The sequence below is a fragment of the Triticum dicoccoides genome, chromosome 6A, assembly GCF_002162155.2.
Source record: "Triticum dicoccoides isolate Atlit2015 ecotype Zavitan chromosome 6A, WEW_v2.0, whole genome shotgun sequence".
Lineage (NCBI taxonomy): Eukaryota > Viridiplantae > Streptophyta > Magnoliopsida > Poales > Poaceae > Triticum > Triticum dicoccoides.
In genome coordinates this window covers 106,895,800-106,903,068 of record NC_041390.1, presented here as the reverse complement: position 1 = coordinate 106,903,068, position 7,269 = coordinate 106,895,800, and positions in this window count along the sequence as shown.

Genomic DNA, 7,269 nt, shown 5'->3' with positions numbered 1-7,269 from the left:
TGGCGGCCGGCCGTCCATGCCGATACAGTATTGCGGCAGTCTAACAACCAGGTCTCCCTTCTGAATCCTACACTGCCAAAAAAATTCACACAAAACTTGTTATTTACTTCTCCTGCTGACATGTGGGTCTCACCCACATCCCGGCCAATTCTGTTTGGATACGTCCTCAAGGTTAAAATCGACCAGGATCAAATAATACAGGGTATATATTTCAGGGTTTGGACGTGAGGGTTCGTTCCCGACAACCTCTACAACTTCAAGATTTAAATTAGACTTTACTCTTTTTTTTATATTAATACACGCTCAAACCGAAAGCAGTCTCATTTCGTTATGATTCAGAAACCATGGCGTGCTACCCTGCAAAAAAAAAAGAAAAAAGAAACCATGGCGTGCACCTTAGCCATTGCATCGGAGATGAGCTTAAGATAATCTATATCAGGTCAGATGCAGTTTCTTTAATAAGCTGAGTTTTTTTAAGAGAGAAGTAATAAGCTCAGCTATAGGTATCTACAGCACTAGCATAACCAAAGGCCAGCATCATCCAGTGCGTTTATACTAGCGAATCCAGTTTGCCGCATGTACGGCAAACAGATGCAGCTTAGCTTTTTTTTTTTTGAGTCTAAGATGCAGCTTAGCTGAAAGCGAAGCTAGCGAGCGACCTGCACGGGCCGGCCCACTTCAAGCCAACAGCCCTGAACCGATTTTTTCTTGTTTTTTTCATTGTTTATAATGTTTTTTTCTTTTTCGTTTTTCCTGCTTCTTTTATTTTCCCTTTTTCCTGATTCTTTTTGCTTTCTCTTTTTCCTGTTGTCCTTTTGTGTTTTTTCCTACAAATAAATTCAATTTTTTTTAAAAAAATGTTCAGAATTTAAATTTTGTTTAATTTTTTGAAATATTTTCATGAGTCCAAATTTTCTTCATGATTTAAAATTTTGTCACCTTTCAAAAAAAGTTCACTACATTGAAAAAAATGTTAACCGGAAATTGAAAAAATGCTCATTGTGTAAAAAACAAATGTTCATCGTGTATAGAAAATTTGTTTACATTGCATTTAAAAAATATTCACCATATTCAAAAAAAAGTTCAGTGTGTATTTGAATAATGTACACCATATATTAAAAAAATGTTCAGTATGTATTTTAAATTCATTGTTTTAAAAATTGTTCAATTTTCAAAATCAATGTTCAAAATTCAAAATTGGTTTCATTATTTTGAAATAGTATTCGCATTTTCTCAGAAAATATGTTCAAACCTTTTTTCCAAGAATGTTTGGCAAATTTGAAAAAAAAGGATCTGCTACTGTACTTTATTGTTAGCGCTATGCTTTACTGACTAACAGTTTCGAGGTCGACTGGCTAGCTGCGTTTCGTTTGGACGTTAGGTCGGGAACTCGAGTTCCATGCGCTCGCTAATATTTTTCGTCCAATTTTTCACATCTGCTTGAGGCATGCTAATGGGCCAGCCCGTTTTGCGCACCCCTTCAGCGAAAGCTGGAGTATTGGACGCATTTATACTGTACTCATGGGAAAACCAACATTCAGCCATGTGGGCTGAGAAATTCTTCCCGGGCTTCTTCCGAAGCCCAACTACGGGGAAGCACGGACAGAGAGAGGCAGGCTGCCAAAGCATACGCCCATGTTGCATAGGTTTTTTTTCCCTCTAGCTAGGGTTTTTCCTCCCGAAGGCGATTTTGTCGCCGCCGTCGAGAACTTTGCTTCCCTCCTCCGATCCCCCTCGGCTGCTGGTTCGGGCTGATCATGGGGCGATCTGGCATCGCTACTCGGCCATGATCGACACCCTGGGGAGAGAAGAGAGTTAGGGTTAGCTTGCAAGGTTCGATCTGTTCTTCGGACTAGGGTTCAAGATTTGCTGTGGGATGGGATCCAAGGCGGATGAGGCGTCTGGATCCAACACCGCATCGGACATGGAGAAGATGATGGCTGAGCTAGGGTTTCGTGAGGAGGACCTTGACGATGTCGTCTTTGATGAAAAGCAGGCGTCGCCAGAAGCTGTGAGATGGATGGCGGTGGCCAGGGTTCACATCGACAAGCCATACAGTCAATACTAGTTCTTCAAGAACATGCGTGCTGCCTGGGACTTGGCCCACGATGTGAAGTTTCGCCCTTTGGAGGATAACCTGTACACTATGCAATTTTTCTGTCTAGGTGATTGGGAATGTGTGATGCAGGATGGCCCGTGGAATTTCAGAGGTAATGCGGTGGTGATCGAGCCTTATGACGGAATCACAAAACCTACGGAGGTCGCCCTTGACACCATCAATATATGGATTCAAATCCATGATGTTCCGGATCTGTACGCACATCTTGTTAATCCACTAACAGCAAGGGTTGGTGAAGTCTTATTCTCGGAGCCAATCACGCAAGATTTTGTTGGCAACTTCTACCGTGTGTGGGTAAAGATCAATGTACACAAGCCCCTAAAAAACGTTGTGTCCATGATCCGAGACAGGAAAAGGCAGATCTACCATGTGAGATACGAGCACCTCCCCGACTGGTGCGCGGTTTGCGGGCACCTAGGGCATGTGTACAAGGAGCATGGCGACGACATCCATCCTCCTTCCGCTCTGTACTTCAAGGATCTTAGGGCGTCCTGGAATATGAATGTTGGTGCAGGCCCAGGAGGGGGCCGTGGCAAGGGCCGTCGTGGAGGACGGCATGGAGGTCGCTCTGGTCGCGGCGAAAGGGAAAACAACAAGGCACAAGAGTCAGACGGCATTGATGATCCTGATTTGGTTACGCAGGAAGCGGATGAAAATCGCAAATGACTTCCAGATGACCCCCGGGGCAGGGCTACGCTAGTTCAGCTGCAGTCCTCGAAGGACCCCGCTCCTCTTCCGACCTCGACTATGCATGTAAGCCCTCCGCCAAAACAAGACCCGAAGAGACATCGCACGAACCCTAACAAAGCTCCCATGAAGAAAGGTGGAGCACTCGACAAACCCAACGATGCAAGATCGGCGACCTCCCGTGAGGAGGATTGCCGGACACAATGAATATTTATGTTGGAACTGTTGCGGTGCGGGCAAAGCCGCGACAGTCCGAGAGCTTCGGGCCTAACAAAGCAGTTTGCCCTAGCCGTTCTATGCATAGTGGAGACTCAAATATCTAAAGCACGGGTCAAGAATCTTTCTGATACTTTCGGCTTTACTCATTCTTATGCTGTTGGTAGCTCGGGCCATAGTGGTGGCCTCAATTTGTTTTTGAATGATGCAATAAAAATAAATGTTTCAGGTTACTCAGAGTATCACATTGATGCTACTGTTAGTTCACTTAATGGCCCAGATTGGCGTCTCACGAGTGTGTATGGAGAAGCTCAAGTTGGAGAAAGATACAAAACATGGGATACTCTAAAATCCATGGCTGCAACTAGCTCCTTACTTTGGGTGTGCCTGGGAAACTTTAACGAAGTGTTATATGCACATGAGCATGTTGGAGCGAGACAGAGAAGACACGCTTAGATGGCTGGGTTCAGAGATGCGCTGGATGTGTGTGCGCTCGAGGACTTGGGCTACCAAGGGAGACCTTGGACTTTTGAAAAGAAAACATCAGGAGGAGCCTACTGCCAGGTTCATCTCGATCGCGCTGTGGCCAATAATGACTGGATTACATTGTTTCCCCATGCAACAATTTTCCACGAGACAACAACAACATTGGATCACGTGCCGATCAAGCTGCAGTTGGAGCCCCGTACTGTTGGGGAACGTAGTAATTTCAAAATTTTCCTATGCACACGCAAGATCATGGTGATGCATAGCAACGAGAGGGGAGAGTGTTGTCCACGTACCCTCGTAGACCGTTAAGCGGAAGCGTTATGACAACGCGGTTGATGTAGTCGTACGTCTTCACGATCGACCGATCCTCGGTACCGAACATACGGCACCTCCGTGTTCAGCACACGTTCAGCTCGGTGATGTCCCGCGAACTCACAATCCAGTAGAGATCGAAGGAGAGTTTCGTCAGCACGACGGTGTGGTGACGATATTGATGAAGCTACCAACACAGGGCTTCGCCTAAGCACCGCTACGATATAACCGAGGTGGATTATGGTGGAGGGGGGCATCGCACACGGCTAAGAGATTAACAGATCAATTGTTGTGTCTTTGGGGTGCCCCCCTACCCCCGTATATAAAGGGGAAGGAGGAGAGGGTCGGCCAGGGGAGAGGCGCGCCCAAGGGGGGGCAATCCTACTCCAAGTAGGTTTCCCCCCTCCCTTTCCTATTCCAAGAAGGAGAAGGGGGAAGGAGGAGGTGGGGAGAAGGAAGGATAGGGGGGCCGCCGCCCCTTCCCTTGTCCAATTCGGATTGGGGCAAGGGGGCCGCGCGCCACCTCCTAGCTTCCCTCTCTCGTCTCCACTGCTACCTCTTGAGCACTGCGTTGCTTTTCCCTTGAAGAGGAAAGGGTGATGCAACAAAGTAGCATAAGTATTTCGCTCAGTTTTTGAGAACCAAGGTATCAATCTAGTAGGAGGCTACGCGTGAGTCCCTCGCACCTACACAAAACAAATAAATCCTCGCAACCAACGCGATAAGGGGTTGTCAATCCCTACACGGTCACTTATGAGAGTGAGATCTGATAGATATGATAAGATAATATTTTAGGTATTTTTATGATAAAGATGCAAAGTAAAATAAAAGGCAATGAAAATAACTAAGTGTTGGAAGATTAATATGATGGAAGATAGACCCGGGGGCCATAGGTTTCACTAGTGGCTTCTGAAGGAAATATGCCCTAGAGGCAATAATAAAAGTTATTATTTATTTCCTTATACCATGATAAATGTTTATTATTCATGCTAGAATTGTACTAACCGGAAACATAATACATGTGTGAATACATAGACAAATAGAGTGTCACTAGTATGCCTCTACTTGACTAGCTCGTTGATCAAAGATGGTTATGTTTCCTAACCATAGACATGAGTTGTCATTTGATTAACGGGATCACATCATTAGGAGAATGATGTGATTGACTTGACCCATTCTGTTAGCTCAGCACTTGATCGTTTAGTTTGTTGCTATTGCTTTCTTCATAACTTATACATGTTCCTATGACTATGAGATTATGCAACTCCCGTTTACCGGAGAAACACTTTGTGTGCTACCAAATGTCACAACGTAACTGGGTGATTATAAAGGTGCTCTACAGGTGTCTCCAAAGGTACTTGTTGGGTTGGCGTATTTCGAGATTAGGATTTTTCACTTCGATTGTCGGAGAGGTATCTCTGGGCCCTCTCGGTAATGCACATCACTCAAGCCTTGCAAGCATTGCAACTAATAATTTAGTTGCGGGATGATGTATTACGGAACGAGTAAAGAGACTTGCCGGTAACGAGATTGAACTAGGTATTGGAATACCGACGATCGAATCTCGGGCAAGTAACATACCGATGACAAAGGGAACAACGTATGTTGTTATGCGGTCTGACCGATAAAGATCTTCGTAGAATATGTAGGAGCCAATATGAGCATCCAGGTTCCGCTATTGGTTATTAACCGGAGACGTGTCTCGGTCATGTCTACATAGTTCTCGAACCCGTAGGGTCCGCACGCTTAAAGTTCGGTGAAGGTCGTAATTAGGGTTTTTGTGTTTTGATGTACCGAAGGTTGTTCGGAGTCCCGGATGTGATCACGAACATGGCAAGGAGTCTCGAAATGGTCGAGACATAAAGATTAATATATTGGAAGCCTATATTTGGATATCAGAAACGTTCCGGGTGAAATCAGGATTTTACCGGAGTACCGGGGGGTTACCGGAACCCTCCCCGGGGTTAATCGGCCTACATGGGCCCTAAGGGAGAAGAGGAGGGCCAGCCAGGGCAGGCCGCGCACCCCCTAGTCCGAATAGGACAAGGAAGGGGGGCGGCGCCCCCCCTTTCCTCTTTCCCCTTCCCCTTTCCTTCTCCAATAAGGCAAGAGGGGGGAGTCCTACTCCCGGTGGGAGTAGGACTCCTCCATGCGCACCCCTAGGGCCGGCCGCACCCCCCTCTCCCTCCTTTATATACGGAGGCAAGGGGGCACCCCATGACACACAAGTTGATCTTTGTGATCATTCCTTAGCCGTGTGCGGTGCCCCCTTCCACCATATTCCACCTCGGTCATATCGTAGCAGTGCTTAGGCGAAGCCCTACGTCGGTAGAACATCATCACCGTCATCACGCCGTCGTGCTAACGAAACTCTCCCTCAACACTCGGCTGGATCGGAGCTCGAGGGACGTCACCGAGTTGAACGTGTGCAGAACTCGAGGTGCCGTACGTTCGGTACTTGGATCGGTCGGATCAGGAAGACGTACGACTACTTCCTCTATGTTGTGTCAACACTTCCGTTGTCGGTGTACGAGGGTACGTAGACAACACTCTCCCCTCTTGTTGCTATGCATCACCATGATCTTGCGTGTGCGTAGGAAATTTTTGGAAATTACTACGTTCCCCAATAGTGGCATCCGAGCCAGGTTTTATGCGTTGATGTTATGCACGAGTAGAACACAAGTGAGTTGTGGGTGATATAAGTCATACTGCTTACCAGCATGTCATACTTTGGTTCGGCGGTATTGTTGGATGAAGCGGCCTGGAACGACATTACGCGTACGCTTACGCGAGACTGGTTCTACCGACGTGCTTTGCACACAGGTGGTTGGCGGGTGTCAGTTTCTCCAACTTTAGTTGAACCGAGTGTGGCTACGCCCGGTCCTTGCAAAGGTTAAAACAGCACCAACTTGACAAACTATCGTTGTGGTTTTGATGCGTAGGTAAGAACGGTTCTTGCTAAGCCTGTAGCAGCCACGTAAAACTTGCAACAACAAAGTAGAGGACGTCTAACTTGTTTTTGCAGGGCCTGTTGTGATGTGATATGGTCAAGACATGATGCTAAATTTTATTGTATGAGATGATCATGTTTTGTAACCAAGTTATCGGCAACTGGCAGTAGCCATATGGTTGTCGCTTTATTGTATGCAATGCAATCGCGCTGTAATGCTTTACTTTATCACTAAGCGGTAGCGATAGTTGTGGTAGCATAAGATTGGCGAGACGACAACGATGCTGCGATGGAGATCAAGGTGTCGCGTCGGTGACAATGGTGATCATGACGGTACTTCGGAGATGGAGATCACAAGTACAAGATGATGATGGCCATATCATATCACTTATGTTGATTGCATGTGATGTTTATCTTTTATGCATCTTATCTTGCTTTGATTGACGGTAGCATTATAAGATGATCCCTCACTAAATTATCAAAGTATAAGTGTTCT